General features: G+C 36.1%; 9 non-coding genes across 9 annotated transcripts; all 9 read left to right on the forward strand.

Moving 5' to 3' along the window:
* Window positions 1–7,624: 7,624 nt before the first annotated feature.
* TRNAF-GAA (transfer RNA phenylalanine (anticodon GAA)) lies at window positions 7,625–7,697 on the forward strand. Its single transcript has one exon. It is a non-coding gene; the product is annotated as a tRNA-Phe (tRNA).
* Window positions 7,698–9,647: 1,950 nt separating this feature from the next.
* Window positions 9,648–9,720, forward strand: TRNAF-GAA (transfer RNA phenylalanine (anticodon GAA)). The gene has a single exon. It is a non-coding gene; the product is annotated as a tRNA-Phe (tRNA).
* A 3,019-nt stretch (window positions 9,721–12,739) lies between these two features.
* Window positions 12,740–12,822, forward strand: TRNAL-CAG (transfer RNA leucine (anticodon CAG)). Its single transcript has one exon. It is a non-coding gene; the product is annotated as a tRNA-Leu (tRNA).
* Window positions 12,823–13,694: 872 nt separating this feature from the next.
* On the forward strand, window positions 13,695–13,767 carry TRNAF-GAA (transfer RNA phenylalanine (anticodon GAA)). Its single transcript has one exon. It is a non-coding gene; the product is annotated as a tRNA-Phe (tRNA).
* Window positions 13,768–14,762: 995 nt separating this feature from the next.
* TRNAM-CAU (transfer RNA methionine (anticodon CAU)) lies at window positions 14,763–14,845 on the forward strand. The gene has a single exon. It is a non-coding gene; the product is annotated as a tRNA-Met (tRNA).
* An 873-nt stretch (window positions 14,846–15,718) lies between these two features.
* On the forward strand, window positions 15,719–15,791 carry TRNAF-GAA (transfer RNA phenylalanine (anticodon GAA)). The gene has a single exon. It is a non-coding gene; the product is annotated as a tRNA-Phe (tRNA).
* Window positions 15,792–16,786: 995 nt separating this feature from the next.
* On the forward strand, window positions 16,787–16,869 carry TRNAM-CAU (transfer RNA methionine (anticodon CAU)). The gene has a single exon. It is a non-coding gene; the product is annotated as a tRNA-Met (tRNA).
* Window positions 16,870–17,735: 866 nt separating this feature from the next.
* Window positions 17,736–17,808, forward strand: TRNAF-GAA (transfer RNA phenylalanine (anticodon GAA)). The gene has a single exon. It is a non-coding gene; the product is annotated as a tRNA-Phe (tRNA).
* A 5,078-nt stretch (window positions 17,809–22,886) lies between these two features.
* On the forward strand, window positions 22,887–22,959 carry TRNAF-GAA (transfer RNA phenylalanine (anticodon GAA)). The gene has a single exon. It is a non-coding gene; the product is annotated as a tRNA-Phe (tRNA).
* Window positions 22,960–23,064: the final 105 nt, after the last annotated feature.

Here is a 23,064-nt window from a genome sequence, read left to right on the forward strand (position 1 = left end):
GGTGCATCACAGCATTTGTGAGAAATCTAACATTTCTAATATGCAAACAAAATAAATGGAGATTTAAAAATTAATGCAGACGAAAAGTACGCATATAAAAAATGTTATTTATTGACTTTTTTGGGGTGGTGTGACAAATTTTTAATCACAAGAAATGGTAACATTTCTGCTGACTAGCATGGAAGGAGTTAAGTTCCAATTGCATATTGAAGTCAGGATGGCCGAAGCGGTCTAAGGCTCTGCGTTCAGGTCGCAGTCGCCCCTGGAGGCGTGGGATCAAATCCCACTCCTGACATCAACTTTTAATTTCAAGAAACTTTATCTTCATTTATTGATTAGATGAGGTCAAACAAAACTTAGTAATGTGGTTTTGAAAAATTTCCTGAGAGTCTTTGGAGTGAAACTGAATTTGTCCTCTCAAAAAAGAACTCTAGGAACATCAAACAGATTTTTTGTGCATATGTCTGTTGTTCTTTTGGCACTAGAAAAATCCTTTGGACAGTCAATGAGGAGGGACTATTTCACCTCTTTGTGTTCTCTGTCCCAATTAGGGTTCGGAATCAACCTTCTACAGTGCTGTCATGAAATATATCTAGAAACGGATTTGCTGGTAAGTCTACTTTCATAGTTTTCACCTCATACATCAATAGACCATAACGATACTTAATAAACAAAAACTTAACAAGTAGGTAATCATAGTTTAAAAAATGTGAAAAGCCCATGTCCTTCTGACATGTTTCAGCACATTTTGGGACAAATAGTCTCACTTTTAACATTAACAATCAATAAAATATTTTCTCTAAATTTTTGTCTCTTTTTTGCTCCAATTGTTTGCATCTCATAAAAAATAAAACTTGATGTAACATTATGCATGCAAATTGTGTTTTATGTGCGACCATGACCTATTCTAGAAGCACAGGGTCAGAATTATACTGGTGCATGGAGACAAACTGAAAATGTAAAAATTCAATGGCAAAATTGCTGTCTTTTTCTACTCATTCACAAATAGTTAATGAATGTTATTAAATATGTACAGCAAAATGGAAGGTGTTTCAAATAGAAATCATGCTTCAAAAAACAGTCAAATGAAAAATTATAATATATCCCTCCAGGTGTGACACTTGACATTTGCAGAGTGTCAAACCCCCCAGAAAATGTATAGATATGGCCGAAATAGCTCAGTTGGGAGAGCGTACGACTGAAGATCTAAAGGTCCCTGGTCCAATCCCAGGTTTCGGCAAAATGCTTTTTCTTCACCGTTTACATTTTAAGGAGATATTAAACAAAGCACATGGACTGATCATGATCAAAAGGCCTAAAAATCTTAACTATCTACAGAAAACAAAATGTTAAAAATTTGAGAAATGGTAACTTTTTCCTTTTGAACACATGAATGTTTTTTAGTAATTTTTCCTCTATTTTGTTTTATTTCAGATTGACTTAGCTGTAAGAGGATTAAAAGGTAACCTGATAGCTGAAACAGACAGCACTTATCAGACACTAGCTGAATGATTATAGTCAGCTTGTTTGACTTTGAAACACTGAGGCATTACTGAGACAAATGTCCTTAAAAAATATGCTGTGGACAAAGTCAAAAAGGCAAAAAACACAAGCTCCACACAGGTCCGTCATCTTTAATTTGAAATATAGGAGGTTTCTACTTTAATGGAGAGACAAAGCATCTACATATTTGACATTGCTCCAGTGAGTAGAGCCCACTTAAAAATGTATGGGTTGCTTGTCTCTGCAAGCAAAAGCTGGGCACTAAACTGGCATACTTGCAATGCTGGATGGTTCAGAGTGAAAACACCTATAGGCTGACAATAGTAATTGCAGGTGTTGATTAACTCTTTGTGCAAAATAATTTCTAAAATGTGGTCACTTTGGGAGGTTTTCTGCTGTTTTGGTACTCTGCAAATTTCATCTGCAAAGTATTCCTGCAAAATCTGCATTGCAAAACCCAAATAGGGCTCTTCCTTTCAAAGTCCTGCTGTGTGGCCAAACAGTAGTTTCTGAAGAAACGTGGTGCATCACCGCATTTGTGAGAAATCTAACATTTCTAATATCCAAACAAAATAAATGGAGGTTTAAAAATTAATGCAGACGAAAAGTACGCATATTAAAAATGTTATTTATTGACTTTTTTAGGGTGGTGTGACAAGTTTTTAATCACAAGAAATGGTAACATTTCTGCTGACTAGCATGGAAGGAGTTAAGTTCCAATTGCATATCGAAGTCAGGATGGCCGAGTGGTCTAAGGCGATGCGTTCAGGTCACAGTCTCCCCTGAACGCACTTCTGACATCAACTTTTCATTTCAAGAAACTTTATCTTCACTTATTGATTAGATGAGGTCAAACAAAACTTAGTAATGTGGTTTTGAAAAATTTCCTGAGAGTCTTTGGAGTGAATCTGAATTTGTCCTCTCAAAAAAGAACTCTAGGAACATCAAACAGATTTTTTGTGCATATGTCTGTTGTTCTTTTGGCACTAGAAAAATCCTTTGGACAGTCAATGAGGAGGGACTATTTCACCTCTTTGTGATCTCTGTCCCTATTAGGGTAGGGAATCAACCTTCTACAGTGCTGTCATGAAATATATCTAGAAACGGATTTGCTGGTAAGTCTACTTTCATAGTTTTCACCTCATACATCAATAGACCATAACGATACTTAATAAACAAAAACTTAACAAGTAGGTAATCATAGTTTAAAAAATGTGAAATGCCCATGTCATTCTGACATGTTTCAGGACATTTTGGGACAAATGGTCTCACTTTTAACATTAACAATCAATAAAATATTTTCTCTAAATTTTTGTCTCTTTTTTGCTCCAATTGTTTGCATCTCATAAAAAATAAAACTTGATGTAACATTATGCATGCAAATTGTGTTTTATATGCGACCATGACCTATCCTAGAAGCACAGGGTCAGAATTATACTGGTGCATGGAGACAAACTGAAAATGTAAAAATTCAATGGCAAAATTGCTGTCTTTTTCTACTCATTCACAAATAGTTAATGAATGTTATTAAATATGCACAGCAAAATGGAAGGCGTTTCAAATAGAAATCATGCTTCAAGAAACAGTCAAATGAAAAATTATAATATATCCCTCCAGGTGTGACACTTGACATTTGCAGAGTGTCAAACCCCCCAGAAAATGTATAGATATGGTCAAAATATCTCAGTTGGGAGAGCGTTAGACTGAAGATTTAAAAGTCCCTGGTCCAATCCCGGGTTTCGGCAAAATGCTTTTTCTTCACCGTTTACATTTTAAGGAGATATTAAACAAAGCACATGGACTGATCATGATCAAAAGGCCTAAAAATCTTAACTATCTACAGAAAACAAAATGTTAAAAATTTGAGAAACGGTAACTTTTTCCTTTTGAACACATGAATGTTTTTTAGTAATTTTTCCTCTATTTTGTTTTATTTCAGATTGACTTAGCTGTAAGAGGATTAAAAGGTAACCTGATAGCTGAAACAGACAGCACTTATCAGACACTAGCTGAATGATTATAGTCAGCTTGTTTGACTTTGAAACACTGAGGCATTACTGAGACAAATGTCCTTAAAAAATATGCTGGGGACAAAAGGGGGTTTTACACTAAGCAATATCGCTAGCAATATCGCTAAAACGTCACTGGTTTTGTGACGTTATAGCGATATTGCTAGCGATATCGCTATGTGTGATACTTACCAACGACCGGCTCCCCCGCTGTCCATCGCTGATCGCGCTAGATTGTCCGGCTCCATTTCTCGTCAGGCGCTTCCTGCTGAGACTTCCTGCTGTGACGATGAGTGACGCGTGGAGGCTGGCGGGAGGACGGCAGGATCGCTGTGTGTGAATGGTAAGTATCGTGCGCTGCGTCGCTGCTGCATAGCTGTGAGATCTTTCTGTATGAAAGCTCACTAGCGATCATTTAGCGATGCACCAGCGATCCTGGCCGGGTCGGATTGCTGGTCGGATTGCTGGTACATCGCTAAATGTAAAAGGGCCTAAAGGCAAAAAACACAAGCTCCACACAGGTCCGTCATCTTTAATTTGAAATATAGGAGGTTTCTACTTTAATGGTGAGACAAAGCATCTACATATTTGACATTGCTCCAGTGAGTAGAGCCCACTTAAAAATGTATGGGTTGCTTGTCTCTGCAAGCAAAAGCTGGGCACTAAACTGGCATACTTGCAATGCTGGATGGTTCAGAGTGAAAACACCTATAGGCTGACAATAGTAATTGCAGGTGTTGATTATCTCATTGTGCAAAATAATTTCTAAAATGTGGTCACTTTGGGAGGTTTTCTGCTGTTTTGGTACTCTGCAAATTTCATCTGCAAGGTATTCCTGCAAAATCTGCATTGCAAAACCCAAATAGGGCTCTTCCTTTCAAAGCCCTGCTGTGTGGCCAAACAGTAGTTTCTGAAGAAATGTGGTGCATCACAGCATTTGTGAGAAATCTAACATTTCTAATATGCAAACAAAATAAATGGAGGTTTAAAAATTAATGCAGACGAAAAGTACGCATATAAAAAATGTTATTTATTGACTTTTTTGGGGTGGTGTGACAAATTTTTAATCACAAGAAATGGTAACATTTCTGCTGACTAGCATGGAAGGAGTTAAGTTCCAATTGCATATTGAAGTCAGGATGGCCGAAGCGGTCTAAGGCTCTGCGTTCAGGTCGCAGTCGCCCCTGGAGGCGTGGGATCAAATCCCACTCCTGACATCAACTTTTAATTTCAAGAAACTTTATCTTCATTTATTGATTAGATGAGGTCAAACAAAACTTAGTAATGTGGTTTTGAAAAATTTCCTGAGAGTCTTTGGAGTGAAACTGAATTTGTCCTCTCAAAAAAGAACTCTAGGAACATCAAACAGATTTTTTGTGCATATGTCTGTTGTTCTTTTGGCACTAGAAAAATCCTTTGGACAGTCAATGAGGAGGGACTATTTCACCTCTTTGTGTTCTCTGTCCCAATTAGGGTTCGGAATCAACCTTCTACAGTGCTGTCATGAAATATATCTAGAAACGGATTTGCTGGTAAGTCTACTTTCATAGTTTTCACCTCATACATCAATAGACCATAACGATACTTAATAAACAAAAACTTAACAAGTAGGTAATCATAGTTTAAAAAATGTGAAAAGCCCATGTCCTTCTGACATGTTTCAGCACATTTTGGGACAAATAGTCTCACTTTTAACATTAACAATCAATAAAATATTTTCTCTAAATTTTTGTCTCTTTTTTGCTCCAATTGTTTGCATCTCATAAAAAATAAAACTTGATGTAACATTATGCATGCAAATTGTGTTTTATGTGCGACCATGACCTATTCTAGAAGCACAGGGTCAGAATTATACTGGTGCATGGAGACAAACTGAAAATGTAAAAATTCAATGGCAAAATTGCTGTCTTTTTCTACTCATTCACAAATAGTTAATGAATGTTATTAAATATGTACAGCAAAATGGAAGGTGTTTCAAATAGAAATCATGCTTCAAAAAACAGTCAAATGAAAAATTATAATATATCCCTCCAGGTGTGACACTTGACATTTGCAGAGTGTCAAACCCCCCAGAAAATGTATAGATATGGCCGAAATAGCTCAGTTGGGAGAGCGTTCGACTGAATATCTAAAGGTCCCTGGTCCAATCCCAGGTTTCGGCAAAATGCTTTTTCTTCACCGTTTACATTTTAAGGAGATATTAAACAAAGCACATGGACTGATCATGATCAAAAGGCCTAAAAATCTTAACTATCTACAGAAAACAAAATGTTAAAAATTTGAGAAATGGTAACTTTTTCCTTTTGAACACATGAATGTTTTTTAGTAATTTTTCCTCTATTTTGTTTTATTTCAGATTGACTTAGCTGTAAGAGGATTAAAAGGTAACCTGATAGCTGAAACAGACAGCACTTATCAGACACTAGCTGAATGATTATAGTCAGCTTGTTTGACTTTGAAACACTGAGGCATTACTGAGACAAATGTCCTTAAAAAATATGCTGTGGACAAAGTCAAAAAGGCAAAAAACACAAGCTCCACACAGGTCCGTCATCTTTAATTTGAAATATAGGAGGTTTCTACTTTAATGGAGAGACAAAGCATCTACATATTTGACATTGCTCCAGTGAGTAGAGCCCACTTAAAAATGTATGGGTTGCTTGTCTCTGCAAGCAAAAGCTGGGCACTAAACTGGCATACTTGCAATGCTGGATGGTTCAGAGTGAAAACACCTATAGGCTGACAATAGTAATTGCAGGTGTTGATTAACTCATTGTGCAAAATAATTTCTAAAATGTGGTCACTTTGGGAGGTTTTCTGCTGTTTTGGTACTCTGCAAATTTCATCTGCAAGGTATTCCTGCAAAATCTGCATTGCAAAACCCAAATAGGGCTCTTCCTTTCAAAGCCCTGCTGTGTGGCCAAACAGTAGTTTCTGAAGAAATGTGGTGCATCACCGCATTTGTGAGAAATCTAACATTTCTAATATCCAAACAAAATAAATGGAGGTTTAAAAATTAATGCAGACGAAAAGTACGCATATAAAAAATGTTATTTATTGACTTTTTTGGGGTGGTGTGACAAGTTTTTAATCACAAGGAATGGTAACATTTCTGCTGACTAGCATGGAAGGAGTTAAGTTCCAATTGCATATCGAAGTCAGGATGGGCGAGCGGTCTAAGGCGCTGCGTTCAGGTCGCAGTCTCCCCTGGAGGTGTGGGTTCAAATCCCACTTCTGACATCAACATTTAATTTCAAGAAACTTTATCTTCATTTATTGATTAGATGAGGTCAAACAAAACTTAGTAATGTGGTTTTGAAAAATTTCCTGAGAGTCTTTGGAGTGAATCTGAATTTGTCCTCTCAAAAAAGAACTCTAGGAACATCAAACAGATTTTTTGTGCATATGTCTGTTGTTCTTTTGGCACTAGAAAAATCCTTTGGACAGTCAATGAGGAGGGACTATTTCACCTCTTTGTGTTCTCTGTCCCTATTAGGGTAGGGAATCAACCTTCTACAGTGCTGTCATGAAATATATCTAGAAACGGATTTGCTGGTAAGTCTACTTTCATAGTTTTCACCTCATACATCAATAGACCATAACGATACTTAATAAACAAAAACTTAACAAGTAGGTAATCATAGTTTAAAAAATGTGAAAAGCCCATGTCCTTCTGACATGTTTCAGCACATTTTGGGACAAATGGTCTCACTTTTAACATTAACAATCAATAAAATATTTTCTCTAAATTTTTGTCTCTTTTTTGCTCCAATTGTTTGCATCTCATAAAAAATAAAACTTGATGTAACATTATGCATGCAAATTGTGTTTTATGTGCGACCATGACCTATTCTAGAAGCACAGGGTCAGAATTATACTGGTGCATGGAGACAAACTGAAAATGTAAAAATTCAATGGCAAAATTGCTGTCTTTTTCTACTCATTCACAAATAGTTAATGAATGTTATTAAATATGTACAGCAAAATGGAAGGCGTTTCAAATAGAAATCATGCTTCAAAAAACAGTCAAATGAAAAATTATAATATATCCCTCCAGGTGTGACACTTGACATTTGCAGAGTGTCAAACCCCCCAGAAAATGTATAGACATGGCCGAAATAGCTCAGTTGGGAGAGCGTTAGACTGAAGATCTAAAGGTCCCTGGTCCAATCCCAGGTTTCGGCAAAATGCTTTTTCTTCACCGTTTACATTTTAAGGAGATATTAAACAAAGCACATGGACTGATCATGATCAAAAGGCCTAAAAATCTTAACTATCTACAGAAAACAAAATGTTAAAAATTTGAGAAATGGTAACTTTTTCCTTTTGAACACATGAATGTTTTTTAGCAATTTTTCCTCTATTTTGTTTTATTTCAGATTGACTTAGCTGTAAGAGGATTAAAAGGTAACCTGATAGCTGAAACAGACAGCACTTATCAGACACTAGCTGAATGATTATAGTCAGCTTGTTTGACTTTGAAACACTGAGGCATTACTGAGACAAATGTCCTTAAAAAATATGCTGTGGACAAAGTCAAAAAGGCAAAAATCACAAGCTCCACACAGGTCCGTCATCTTTAATTTGAAATATAGGAGGTTTCTACTTTAATGGTGAGACAAAGCATCTACATATTTGACATTGCTCCAGTGAGTAGAGCCCACTTAAAAATGTATGGGTTGCTTGTCTCTGCAAGCAAAAGCTGGGCACTAAACTGGCATACTTGCAAGGCTGGATGGTTCAGAGTGAAAACACCTATAGGCTGACAATAGAAATTGCAGGTGTTGATTAACTCATTGTGCAAAATAATTTCTAAAATGTGGTCACTTTGGGAGGTTTTCTGCTGTTTTGGTACTCTGCAAATTTCATCTGCAAGGTATTCCTGCAAAATCTGCATTGCAAAACCCAAATAGGGCTCTTCCTTTCAAAGCCCTGCTGTGTAGCCAAACAGTAGTTTCTGAAGAAATGTGGTGCATCACCGCATTTGTGAGAAATCTAACATTTCTAATATCCAAACAAAATAAATGGAGGTTTAAAAATTAATGCAGACGAAAAGTACGCATATAAAAAATGTTATTTATTGACTTTTTTGGGGTGGTGTGACAAGTTTGTAATCACAAGGGATGGTAACATTTCTGCTGACTAGAATGAAGGAGTTAAGTTCCAATTGCATAGTGAAGTCAGGATGGCCGAGTGGTCTAAGGTGCTGCGTTCTTGTCGCAGTCTCCCCTGGAGGCGTGGGTTCAAATCCCACTTCTGACATCAACATTTAATTTCAAGTAACTTTATCTTCATTTATTGATTAGATGAGGTCAAACAAAACTTAGCAATGTGGTTTTGAAAAATTTCCTGAGAGTCTTTGGAGTGAATCTGAATTTGTCCCTCTCAAAAAAGAACTCTAGGAACATCAAACAGATTTTTTGTGCATATGTCTGTTGTTCTTTTGGCACTAGAAAAATCCTTTGGACAGTCAATGAGGAGGGACTATTTCACCTCTTTGTGTTCTCTGTCCCTATTAGGGTAGGGAATCAACCTTCTACAGTGCTGTCATGAAATATATCTAGAAACGGATTTGCTGGTAAGTCTACTTTCATAGTTTTCACCTCATACATCAATAGACCATAACGATACTTAATAAACAAAAACTTAACAAGTAGGTAATCATAGTTTAAAAAATGTGAAAAGCCCATGTCCTTCTGACATGTTTCAGCACATTTTGGGACAAATGGTCTCACTTTTAACATTAACAATCAATAAAATATTTTCTCTAAATTTTTGTCTCTTTTTTGCTCCAATTGTTTGCATCTCATAAAAAATAAAACTTCATGTAACATTATGCATGCAAATTGTGTTTTATGTGCGACCATGACCTATTCTAGAAGCACATTGTCAGAATTATACTGGTGCATGGAGACAAACTGAAAATGTAAAAATTCAATGGCAAAATTGCTGTCTTTTTCTACTCATTCACAAATAGTTAATGAATGTTATTAAATATGTACAGCAAAATGGAAGGCGTTTCAAATAGAAATCATGCTTCAAAAAACAGTCAAATGAAAAATTATAATATATCCCTCCAGGTGTGACACTTGACATTTGCAGAGTGTCAAACCCCCCAGAAAATGTATAGATATGGCCGAAATAGCTCAGTTGGGAGAGCGTTAGACTGAAGATCTAAAGGTCCCTGGTCCAATCCCAGGTTTCGGCAAAATGCTTTTTCTTCACCGTTTACATTTTAAGGAGATATTAAACAAAGCACATGGACTGATCATGATCAAAAGGCCTAAAAATCTTAACTATCTACAGAAAACAAAATGTTAAAAATTTGAGAAATGGTAACTTTTTCCTTTTGAACACATGAATGTTTTTTAGTAATTTTTCCTCTATTTTGTTTTATTTCAGATTGACTTAGCTGTAAGAGGATTAAAAGGTAACCTGATAGCTGAAACAGACAGCACTTATCAGACACTAGCTGAATGATTATAGTCAGCTTGTTTGACTTTGAAACACTGAGGCATTACTGAGACAAATGTCCTTAAAAAATATGCTGTGGACAAAGTCAAAAAGGCAAAAAACACAAGCTCCACACAGGTCCGTCATCTTTAATTTGAAATATAGGAGGTTTCTACTTTAATGGAGAGACAAAGCATCTACATATTTGACATTGCTCCAGTGAGTAGAGCCCACTTAAAAATGTATGGGTTGCTTGTCTCTGCAAGCAAAAGCTGGGCACTAAACTGGCATACTTGCAATGCTGGATGGTTCAGAGTGAAAACACCTATAGGCTGACAATAGTAATTGCAGGTGTTGATTAACTCATTGTGCAAAATAATTTCTAAAATGTGGTCACTTTGGGAGGTTTTCTGCTGTTTTGGTACTCTGCAAATTTCATCTGCAAGGTATTCCTGCAAAATCTGCATTGCAAAACCCAAATAGGGCTCTTCCTTTCAAAGCCCTGCTGTGTGGCCAAACAGTAGTTTCTGAAGAAATGTGGTGCATCACCGCATTTGTGAGAAATCTAACATTTCTAATATCCAAACAAAATAAATGGAGGTTTAAAAATTAATGCAGACGAAAAGTACGCATATAAAAAATGTTATTTATTGACTTTTTTGGGGTGGTGTGACAAGTTTTTAATCACAAGGAATGGTAACATTTCTGCTGACTAGCATGGAAGGAGTTAAGTTCCAATTGCATATCGAAGTCAGGATGGGCGAGCGGTCTAAGGCGCTGCGTTCAGGTCGCAGTCTCCCCTGGAGGCGTGGGTTCAAATCCCACTTCTGACATCAACATTTAATTTCAAGAAACTTTATCTTCATTTATTGATTAGATGAGGTCAAACAAAACTTAGTAATGTGGTTTTGAAAAATTTCCTGAGAGTCTTTGGAGTGAATCTGAATTTGTCCTCTCAAAAAAGAACTCTAGGAACATCAAACAGATTTTTTGTGCATATGTCTGTTGTTCTTTTGGCACTAGAAAAATCCTTTGGACAGTCAATGAGGAGGGACTATTTCACCTCTTTGTGTTCTCTGTCCCTATTAGGGTAGGGAATCAACCTTCTACAGTGCTGTCATGAAATATATCTAGAAACGGATTTGCTGGTAAGTCTACTTTCATAGTTTTCACCTCATACATCAATAGACCATAACGATACTTAATAAACAAAAACTTAACAAGTAGGTAATCATAGTTTAAAAAATGTGAAAAGCCCATGTCCTTCTGACATGTTTCAGCACATTTTGGGACAAATGGTCTCACTTTTAACATTAACAATCAATAAAATATTTTCTCTAAATTTTTGTCTCTTTTTTGCTCCAATTGTTTGCATCTCATAAAAAATAAAACTTGATGTAACATTATGCATGCAAATTGTGTTTTATGTGCGACCATGACCTATTCTAGAAGCACAGGGTCAGAATTATACTGGTGCATGGAGACAAACTGAAAATGTAAAATTTCAATGGCAAAATTGCTGTCTTTTTCTACTCATTCACAAATAGTTAATGAATGTTATTAAATATGTACAGCAAAATGGAAGGCGTTTCAAATAGAAATCATGCTTCAAAAAACAGTCAAATGAAAAATTATAATATATCCCTCCAGGTGTGACACTTGACATTTGCAGAGTGTCAAACCCCCCAGAAAATGTATAGACATGGCCGAAATAGCTCAGTTGGGAGAGCGTTAGACTGAACATCTAAAGGTCCCTGGTCCAATCCCAGGTTTCGGCAAAATGCTTTTTCTTCACCGTTTACATTTTAAGGAGATATTAAACAAAGCGCATGGACTGATCATGATCAAAAGGCCTAAAAATCTTAACTATCTACAGAAAACAAAATGTTAAAAATTTGAGAAATGGTAACTTTTTCCTTTTGAACACATGAATGTTTTTTTAGCAATTTTTCCTCTATTTTGTTTTATTTCAGATTGACTTAGCTGTAAGAGGATTAAAAGGTAACCTGATAGCTGAAATAGACAGCACTTATCAGACACTAGCTGAATGATTATAGTCAGCTTGTTTGACTTTGAAACACTGAGGCATTACTGAGACAAATGTCCTTAAAAAATATGCTGTGGACAAAGTCAAAAAGGCAAAAAACACAAGCTCCACACAGGTCCGTCATCTTTAATTTGAAATATAGGAGGTTTCTACTTTAATGGAGAGACAAAGCATCTACATATTTGACATTGCTCCAGTGAGTAGAGCCCACTTAAAAATGTATGGGTTGCTTGTCTCTGCAAGCAAAAGATGGGCACTAAACTGGCATACTTGCAATGCTGGATGGTTCAGAGTGAAAACACCTATAGGCTGACAATAGTAATTGCAGGTGTTGATTAACTCATTGTGCAAAATAATTTCTAAAATGTGGTCACTTTGGGAGGTTTTCTGCTGTTTTGGTACTCTGCAAATTTCATCTGCAAGGTATTCCTGCAAAATCTGCATTGCAAAACCCAAATAGGGCTCTTCCTTTCAAAGCCCTGCTGTGTGGCCAAACAGTAGTTTCTGAAGAAATGTGGTGCATCACCGCATTTGTGAGAAATCTAACATTTCTAATATCCAAACAAAATAAATGGAGGTTTAAAAATTAATGCAGACGAAAAGTACGCATATAAAAAATGTTATTTATTGACTTTTTTGGGGTGGTGTGACAAGTTTTTAATCACAAGGAATGGTAACATTTCTGCTGACTAGCATGGAAGGAGTTAAGTTCCAATTGCATTTCGAAGTCAGGATGGCCGAGCGGTCTAAGGCGCTGTGTTCAGGTCGCAGTCTCCCCTGGAGGCGTGGGTTCAAATCCCACTTCTGACATCAACATTTAATTTCAAGAAACTTTATCTTCATTTATTGATTAGATGAGGTCAAACAAAACTTAGTAATGTGGTTTTGAAAAATTTCCTGAGAGTCTTTGGAGTGAATCTGAATTTGTCCTCTCAAAAAAGAACTCTAGTAACATCAAACAGATTTTTTGTGCATATGTCTGTTGTTCTTTTGGCACTAGAAAAATCCTTTGGACAGTCAATGAGGAGGGACTATTTCACCTCTTTGTGTTCTCTGTCCCTATTAGGGTAGGGAATCAACCTTCTACAGTGCTGTCATGAAATATATCTAGAAACGGATTTGCTGGTAAGTCTACTTTCATAGTTTTCACCTCATACATCAATAGACCATAACGATACTTAATAAACAAAAACTTAACAAGTAGGTAATCATAGTTTAAAAAATGTGAAAAGCCCATGTCCTTCTGACATGTTTCAGCACATTTTGGGACAAATGGTCTCACTTTTAACATTAACAATCAATAAAATATTTTCTCTAAATTTTTGTCTCTTTTTTGCTCCAATTGTTTGCATCTCATAAAAAATAAAACTTGATGTAACATTATGCATGCAAATTGTGTTTTATGTGCGACCATGACCTATTCTAGAAGCACATTGTCAGAATTATACTGGTGCATGGAGACAAACTGAAAATGTAAAAATTCAATGGCAAAATTGCTGTCTTTTTCTACTCATTCACAAATAGTTAATGAATGTTATTAAATATGTACAGCAAAATGGAAGGCGTTTCAAATAGAAATCATGCTTCAAAAAACAGTCAAATGAAAAATTATAATATATCCCTCCAGGTGTGACACTTGACATTTGCAGAGTGTCAAACCCCCCAGAAAATGTATAGATATGGCCGAAATAGCTCAGTTGGGAGAGCGTTAGACTGAAGATCTAAAGGTCCCTGGTCCAATCCCAGGTTTCGGCAAAATGCTTTTTCTTCACCGTTTACATTTTAAGGAGATATTAAACAAAGCACATGGACTGATCATGATCAAAAGGCCTAAAAATCTTAACTATCTACAGAAAACAAAATGTTAAAAATTTGAGAAATGGTAACTATTTCCTTTTGAACACATGAATGTTTTTTAGCAATTTTTCCTCTATTTTGTTTTATTTCAGATTGACTTAGCTGTAAGAGGATTAAAAGGTAACCTGATAGCTGAAACAGACAGCACTTATCAGACACTAGCTGAATGATTATAGTCAGCTTGTTTGACTTTGAAACACTGAGGCATTACTGAGACAAATGTCCTTAAAAAATATGCTGTGGACAAAGTCAAAAAGGCAAAAATCACAAGCTCCACACAGGTCCGTCATCTTTAATTTGAAATATAGGAGGTTTCTACTTTAATGGTGAGACAAAGCATCTACATATTTGACATTGCTCCAGTGAGTAGAGCCCACTTAAAAATGTATGGGTTGCTTGTCTCTGCAAGCAAAAGCTGGGCACTAAACTGGCATACTTGCAAGGCTGGATGGTTCAGAGTGAAAACACCTATAGGCTGACAATAGAAATTGCAGGTGTTGATTAACTCATTGTGCAAAATAATTTCTAAAATGTGGTCACTTTGGGAGGTTTTCTGCTGTTTTGGTACTCTGCAAATTTCATCTGCAAGGTATTCCTGCAAAATCTGCATTGCAAAACCCAAATAGGGCTCTTCCTTTCAAAGCCCTGCTGTGTGGCCAAACAGTAGTTTCTGAAGAAATGTGGTGCATCACCGCATTTGTGAGAAATCTAACATTTCTAATATCCAAACAAAATAAATGGAGGTTTAAAAATTAATGCAGACGAAAAGTACGCATATAAAAAATGTTATTTATTGACTTTTTTGGGGTGGTGTGACAAGTTTGTAATCACAAGGGATGGTAACATTTCTGCTGACTAGCATGGAAGGAGTTAAGTTCCAATTGCATAGTGAAGTCAGGATGGCCGAGTGGTCTAAGGTGCTGCGTTCATGTCGCAGTCTCCCCTGGAGGCGTGGGTTCAAATCCCACTTCTGACATCAACATTTAATTTCAAGAAACTTTATCTTCATTTATTGATTAGATGAGGTCAAACAAAACTTAGCAATGTGGTTTTGAAAAATTTCCTGAGAGTCTTTGGAGTGAATCTGAATTTGTCCCTCTCAAAAAAGAACTCTAGGAACATCAAACAGATTTTTTGTGCATATGTCTGTTGTTCTTTTGGCACTAGAAAAATCCTTTGGACAGTCAATGAGGAGGGACTATTTCACCTCTTTGTGTTCTCTGTCCCTATTAGGGTAGGGAATCAACCTTCTACAGTGCTGTCATGAAATATATCTAGAAACGGATTTGCTGGTAAGTCTACTTTCATAGTTTTCACCTCATACATCAATAGACCATAACGATACTTAATAAACAAAAACTTAACAAGTAGGTAATCATAGTTTAAAAAATGTGAAAAGCCCATGTCCTTCTGACATGTTTCAGCACATTTTGGGACAAATGGTCTCACTTTTAACATTAACAATCAATAAAATATTTTCTCTAAATTTTTGTCTCTTTTTTGCTCCAATTGTTTGCATCTCATAAAAAATAAAACTTCATGTAACATTATGCATGCAAATTGTGTTTTATGTGCGACCATGACCTATTCTAGAAGCACATTGTCAGAATTATACTGGTGCATGGAGACAAACTGAAAATGTAAAAATTCAATGGCAAAATTGCTGTCTTTTTCTACTCATTCACAAATAGTTAATGAATGTTATTAAATATGTACAGCAAAATGGAAGGCGTTTCAAATAGAAATCATGCTTCAAAAAACAGTCAAATGAAAAATTATAATATATCCCTCCAGGTGTGACACTTGACATTTGCAGAGTGTCAAACCCCCCAGAAAATGTATAGATATGGCCGAAATAGCTCAGTTGGGAGAGCGTTAGACTGAAGATCTAAAGGTCCCTGGTCCAATCCCAGGTTTCGGCAAAATGCTTTTTCTTCACCGTTTACATTTTAAGGAGATATTAAACAAAGCACATGGACTGATCATGATCAAAAGGCCTAAAAATCTTAACTATCTACAGAAAACAAAATGTTAAAAATTTGAGAAATGGTAACTTTTTCCTTTTGAACACATGAATGTTTTTTAGCAATTTTTCCTCTATTTTGTTTTATTTCAGATTGACTTAGCTGTAAGAGGATTAAAAGGTAACCTGATAGCTGAAACAGACAGCACTTATCAGACACTAGCTGAATGATTATAGTCAGCTTGTTTGACTTTGAAACACTGAGGCATTACTGAGACAAATGTCCTTAAAAAATATGCTGTGGACAAAGTCAAAAAGGCAAAAATCACAAGCTCCACACAGGTCCGTCATCTTTAATTTGAAATATAGGAGGTTTCTACTTTAATGGTGAGACAAAGCATCTACATATTTGACATTGCTCCAGTGAGTAGAGCCCACTTAAAAATGTATGGGTTGCTTGTCTCTGCAAGCAAAAGCTGGGCACTAAACTGGCATACTTGCAATGCTGGATGGTTCAGAGTGAAAACACCTATAGGCTGACAATAGTAATTGCAGGTGTTGATTAACTCATTGTGCAAAATAATTTCTAAAATGTGGTCACTTTGGGAGGTTTTCTGCTGTTTTGGTACTCTGCAAATTTCATCTGCAAGGTATTCCTGCAAAATCTGCATTGCAAAACCCAAATAGGGCTCTTCCTTTCAAAGCCCTGCTGTGTGGCCAAACAGTAGTTTCTGAAGAAATGTGGTGCATCACCGCATTTGTGAGAAATCTAACATTTCTAATATCCAAACAAAATAAATGGAGGTTTAAAAATTAATGCAGACGAAAAGTACGCATATAAAAAATTTTATTTATTGACTTTTTTGGGGTGGTGTGACAAGTTTGTAATCACAAGGGATGGTAACATTTCTGCTGACTAGCATGGAAGGAGTTAAGTTCCAATTGCATAGTGAAGTCAGGATGGCCGAGCGGTCTAAGGTGCTGCGTTCATGTCGCAGTCTCCCCTGGAGGCGTGGGTTCAAATCCCACTTCTGACATCAACATTTAATTTCAAGAAACTTTATCTTCATTTATTGATTACATGAGGTCAAACAAAACTTAGGAATGTGGTTTTGAAAAATTTCCTGAGAGTCTTTGGAGTGAATCTGAATTTGTCCTCTCAAAAAAGAACTCTAGGAACATCAAACAGATTTTTTGTGCATATGTCTGTTGTTCTTTTGGCACTAGAAAAATCCTTTGGACAGTCAATGAGGAGGGACTATTTCACCTCTTTGTGTTCTCTGTCCCAATTAGGGTAGGGAATCAACCTTCTACAGTGCTGTCATGAAATATATCTAGAAACGGATTTGCTGGTAAGTCTACTTTCATAGTTTTCACCTCATACATCAATAGACCATAACGATACTTAATAAACAAAAACTTAACAAGTAGGTAATCATAGTTTAAAAAATGTGAAATGCCCATGTCATTCTGACATGTTTCAGCACATTTTGGGACAAATGGTCTCACTTTTAACAATCAATAAAATATTTTCTCTAAATTTTTGTCTCTTTTTTGCTCCAATTGTTTGCATCTCATAAAAAATAAAACTTGATGTAACATTATGCATGCAAATTGTGTTTTATGTGCGACCATGACCTATTCTAGAAGCACAGGGTCAGAATTATACTGGTGCATGGAGACAAACTGAAAATGTAAAAATTCAATGGCAAAATTGCTGTCTTTTTCTACTCATTCACAAATAGTTAATGAATGTTATTAAATATGTACGGCAAAATGGATGGCGTTACAAATAGAAATCATGCTTCAAAAAACAGTCAAATGAAAAATTATAATATATCCCTCCAGGTGTGACACTTGACATTTGCAGAGTGTCAAACCCCCCAGAAAATGTATAGATATGGCCGAAATAGCTCAGTTGGGAGAGCGTTAGACTGAAGATCTAAAGGTCCCTGGTCCAATCCCGGGTTTCGGCAAAATGCTTTTTCTTCACCGTTTCCATTTTAAGGAGATATTAAACAAAGCACATGGACTGATCATGATCAAAAGGCCTAAAAATCTTAACTATCTACAGAAAACAAAATGTTAAAAATTTGAGAAGTGGTAACTTTTTCCTTTTGAACACATGAATGTTTTTTAGCAATTTTTCCTCTATTTTGTTTTATTTCAGATTGACTTAGCTGTAAGAGGATTAAAAGGTAACCTGATAGCTGAAACAGACAGCACTTATCAGACACTAGCTGAATGATTATAGTCAGCTTGTTTGACTTTGAAACACTGAGGCATTACTGAGACAAATGTCCTTAAAAAATATGCTGTGGACAAAGTCAAAAAGGCAAAAAACACAAGCTCCACACAGGTCCGTCATCTTTAATTTGAAATATAGGAGGTTTCTACTTTAATGGTGAGACAAAGCATCTACATATTTGACATTGCTCCAGTGAGTAGAGCCCACTTAAAAATGTATGGGTTGCTTGTCTCTGCAAGCAAAAGCTGGGCACTAAACTGGCATACTTGCAATGCTGGATGGTTCAGAGTGAAAACACCTATAGGCTGACAATAGTAATTGCAGGTGTTGATTAACTCATTGTGCAAAATAATTTCTAAAATGTGGTCACTTTGGGAGGTTTTCTGCTGTTTTGGTACTCTGCAAATTTCATCTGCAAGGTATTCCTGCAAAATCAGCATTGCAAAACCCAAATAGGGCTCTTCCTTTCAAAGCCCTGCTGTGTGGCCAAACAGTAGTTTCTGAAGAAATGTGGTGCATCACCGCATTTGTGAGAAATCTAACATTTCTAATATCCAAACAAAATAAATGGAGGTTTAAAAATTAATGCAGACGAAAAGTACGCATATAAAAAATGTTATTTATTGACTTTTTTGGGGTGGTGTGACAAGTTTTTAATCACAAGGAATGGTAACATTTCTGCTGACTAGCATGGAAGGAGTTAAGTTCCAATTGCATATCGAAGTCAGGATGGCCGAGCGGTCTAAGGCGCTGCGTCCAGGTCGCAGTTTCCCCTGGAGGCGTGTGTTCAGATCCCACTTCTGACATCAACATTTAATTTCAAGAAACTTTATCTTCATTGATTAGATGAGGTCAAACAAAACTTAGTAATGTGGTTTTGAAAAATTTCCTGAGAGTCTTTGGAGTGAATCTGAATTTGTCCTCTCAAAAAAGAACTCTAGGAACATCAAACAGATTTTTTGTGCATATGTCTGTTGTTCTTTTGGCACTAGAAAAATCCTTTGGACAGTCAATGAGGAGGGACTATTTCACCTCTTTGTGTTCTCTGTCCCTATTAGGGAAGGGAATCAACCTTCTACAGTGCTGTCATGAAATATATCTAGAAACGGATTTGCTGGGACGTCTACTTTCATAGTTTTCACCTCATACATCAATAGACCATAACGATACTTAATAAACAAAAACTTAACAAGTAGGTAATCATAGTTTAAAAAATGTGAAATGCCCATGTCATTCTGACATGTTTCAGCACATTTTGGGACAAATGGTCTCACTTTTAACAATCAATAAAATATTTTCTCTAAATTGTTGTCTCTTTTTTGCTCCAATTGTTTGCATCTCATAAAAAATAAAACTTGATGTAACATTATGCATGCAAATTGTGTTTTATGTGCGACCATGACCTATTCTAGAAGCACAGGGTCAGAATTATACTGGTGCATGGAGACAAACTGAAAATGTAAAAATTCAATGGCAAAATTGCTGTCTTTTTCTACTCATTCACAAATAGTTAATGAATGTTATTAAATATGTACAGCAAATTGGAAGGCGTTTCAAATAGAAATCATGCTTCAAAAAACAGTCAAATGAAAAATTATAATATATCCCTCCAGGTGTGACACTTGACATTTGCAGAGTGTCAAACCCCCCAGAAAATGTTGGGAGAGCGTTAGACTGAAGATCTAAAGGTCCCTGGTCCAATCCCGGGTTTCGGCAAAATGCTTTTTCTTCACCGTTTACATTTTAAGGAGATATTAAACAAAGCACATGGACTGATCATGATCAAATGGCCTAAAAATCTTAACTATCTACAGAAAACAAAATGTTAAAAATTTGAGAAACGGTAACCTTTTCCTTTTGAACACATGAATGTTTTTTAGTAATTTTTCCTCTATTTTGTTTTATTTCAGATTGACTTAGCTGTAAGAGGATTAAAAGGTAACCTGATAGCTGAAACAGACAGCACTTATCAGACACTAGCTGAATGATTATAGTCAGCTTGTTTGACTTTGAAACACTGAGGCATTACTGAGACAAATGTCCTTAAAAAATATGCTGTGGACAAAGTCAAAAAGGCAAAAAACACAAGCTCCACACAGGTCCGTCATCTTTAATTTGAAATATAGGAGGTTTCTACTTTAATGGTGAGACAAAGCATCTACATATTTGACATTGCTCCAGTGAGTAGAGCCCACTTAAAAATGTATGGGTTGCTTGTCTCTGCAAGCAAAAGCTGGGCACTAAACTGGCATACTTGCAATGCTGGATGGTTCAGAGTGAAAACACCTATAGGCTGACAATAGTAATTGCAGGTGTTGATTAACTCATTGTGCAAAATAATTTCTAAAATGTGGTCACTTTGGGAGGTTTTCTGCTGTTTTGGTACTCTGCAAATTTCATCTGCAAGGTATTCCTGCAAAATCAGCATTGCAAAACCCAAATAGGGCTCTTCCTTTCAAAGCCCTGCTGTGTGGCCAAACAGTAGTTTCTGAAGAAATGTGGTGCATCACCGCATTTGTGAGAAATCTAACATTTCTAATATCCAAACAAAATAAATGGAGGTTTAAAAATTAATGCAGACGAAAAGTACGCATATAAAAAATGTTATTTATTGACTTTTTTGGGGTGGTGTGACAAGTTTTTAATCACAAGGAATGGTAACATTTCTGCTGACTAGCATGGAAGGAGTTAAGTTCCAATTGCATGTCAAAGTCGGGATGGCCGAGCCGTCTAAGGCGCTGCGTTCAGGTTGCAGTCTCCCCTGGGTTCAAATCCCACTTCTGACATCAACATTTAATTTCAAGAAACTTTATCTTCATTTATTGATTAGATGAGGTCAAACAAAACTTAGTAATGTGGTTTTGAAAAATTTCCTGAGAGTCTTTGGAGTGAATCTGAATTTGTCCTCTCAAAAAAGAACTCTAGGAACATCAAACATATTTTTTGTGCATATGTCTGTTGTTCTTTTGGCACTAGAAAAATCCTTTGGACAGTCAATGAGGAGGGACTATTTCACCTCTTTGTGTTCTCTGTCCCTATTAGGGTAGGGAATCAACCTTCTACAGTGCTGTCATGAAATATATCTAGAAACGGATTTGCTGGTAAGTCTACTTTCATAGTTTTCACCTCATACATCAATAGACCATAATGATACTTAATAAACAAAAACTTAACAAGTAGGTAATCATAGTTTAAAAAATTTGAAATGCCCATGTCATTCTGACATGTTTCAGCACATTTTGGGACAAATGGTCTCACTTTTAACAATCAATAAAATATTTTCTCTAAATTTTTGTCTCTTTTTTGCTCCAATTGTTTGCATCTCATAAAAAATAAAACTTGATGTAACATTATGCATGCAAATTGTGTTTTATGTGCGACCATGACCTATTCTAGAAGCACAGGGTCAGAATTATACTGGTGCATGGAGACAAACTGAAAATGTAAAAATTCAATGGCAAAATTGCTGTCTTTTTCTACTCATTCACAAATAGTTAATGAATGTTATTAAATATGTACAGCAAAATGAAGGCGTTTCAAATAGAAATCATGCTTCAAAAAACAGTCAAATGAAAAATTATAATATATCCCTCCAGGTGTGACACTTGACATTTGCAGAGTGTCAAACCCCCCATAAAATGTTCGGAGAGCGTTAGACTGAAGATCTAAAGGTCCCTGGTCCAATCCCGGGTTTCGGCAAAATGCTTTTTCTTCACCGTTTACATTTTAAGGAGATATTAAACAAAGCACATGGATTGATCATGATCAAAAGGCCTAAAAATCTTAACTATCTACAGAAAACAAAATGTTAAAAATTTGAGAAACGGTAACTTTTTCCTTTTGAACATATGAAAGTTTTTTAGTAATTTTTCCTCTATTTTGTCGCAGTCGCAGGTCGCAGTCTCCCCTGGAGGCGTGGGTTCAAATCCCACTTCTGACATCAACATTTAATTTCAAGAAACTTTATCTTCATTTATTGATTAGATGAGGTCAAACAAAACTTAGTAATGTGGTTTTGAAAAATTTCCTGAGAGTCTTTGGAGTGAATCTGAATTTGTCCTCTCAAAAAAGAACTCTAGGAACATCAAACAGATTTTTTGTGCATATGTCTGTTGTTCTTTTGGCACTAGAAAAATCCTTTGGACAGTCAATGAGGAGGGACTATTTCACCTCTTTGTGTTCTCTGTCCCTATTAGGGTAGGGAATCAACCTTCTACAGTGCTGTCATGAAATATATCTAGAAACGGATTTGCTGGTAAGTCTACTTTCATAGTTTTCACCTCATACATCAATAGACCATAACGATACTTAATAAACAAAAACTTAACAAGTAGGTAATCATAGTTTAAAAAATGTGAAATGCCCATGTCCTTCTGACATGTTTCAGCACATTTTGGGACAAATGGTCTCACTTTTAACAATCAATAAAATATTTTCTCTAAATTTTTGTCTCTTTTTTGCTCCAATTGTTTGCATCTCATAAAAAATAAAACTTGATGTAACATTATGCATGCAAATTGTGTTTTATGTGCGACCATGACCTATTCTAGAAGCACAGGGTCAGAATTATACTGGTGCATGGAGACAAACTGAAAATGTAAAAATTCAATGGCAAAATTGCTGTCTTTTTCTACTCATTCACAAATAGTTAATGAATGTTATTAAATATGTACAGCAAAATGGAAGGCGTTTCAAATAGAAATCATGCTTCAAAAAACAGTCAAATGAAAAATTATAATATATCCCTCCAGGTGTGACACTTGACATTTGCAGAGTGTCAAACCCCCCAGAAAATGTATCGATATGGCCGAAATAGCTCAGTTGGGAGAGCGTTAGACTGAAGATCTAAAGGTCCCTGGTCCAATCCCGGGTTTCGGCAAAATGCTTTTTCTTCACCGTTTACATTTTAAGGAGATATTAAACAAAGCACATGGGCTCATCATGATCAAAAGGCCTAAAAATCTTAACTATCTACAGAAAACAA

Source organism: Dendrobates tinctorius, unplaced genomic scaffold (genome assembly GCF_039654945.1).
Source record: "Dendrobates tinctorius isolate UK_male_01 unplaced genomic scaffold, ASM3965494v1 ptg000350l, whole genome shotgun sequence".
NCBI lineage: Eukaryota > Metazoa > Chordata > Amphibia > Anura > Dendrobatidae > Dendrobates > Dendrobates tinctorius.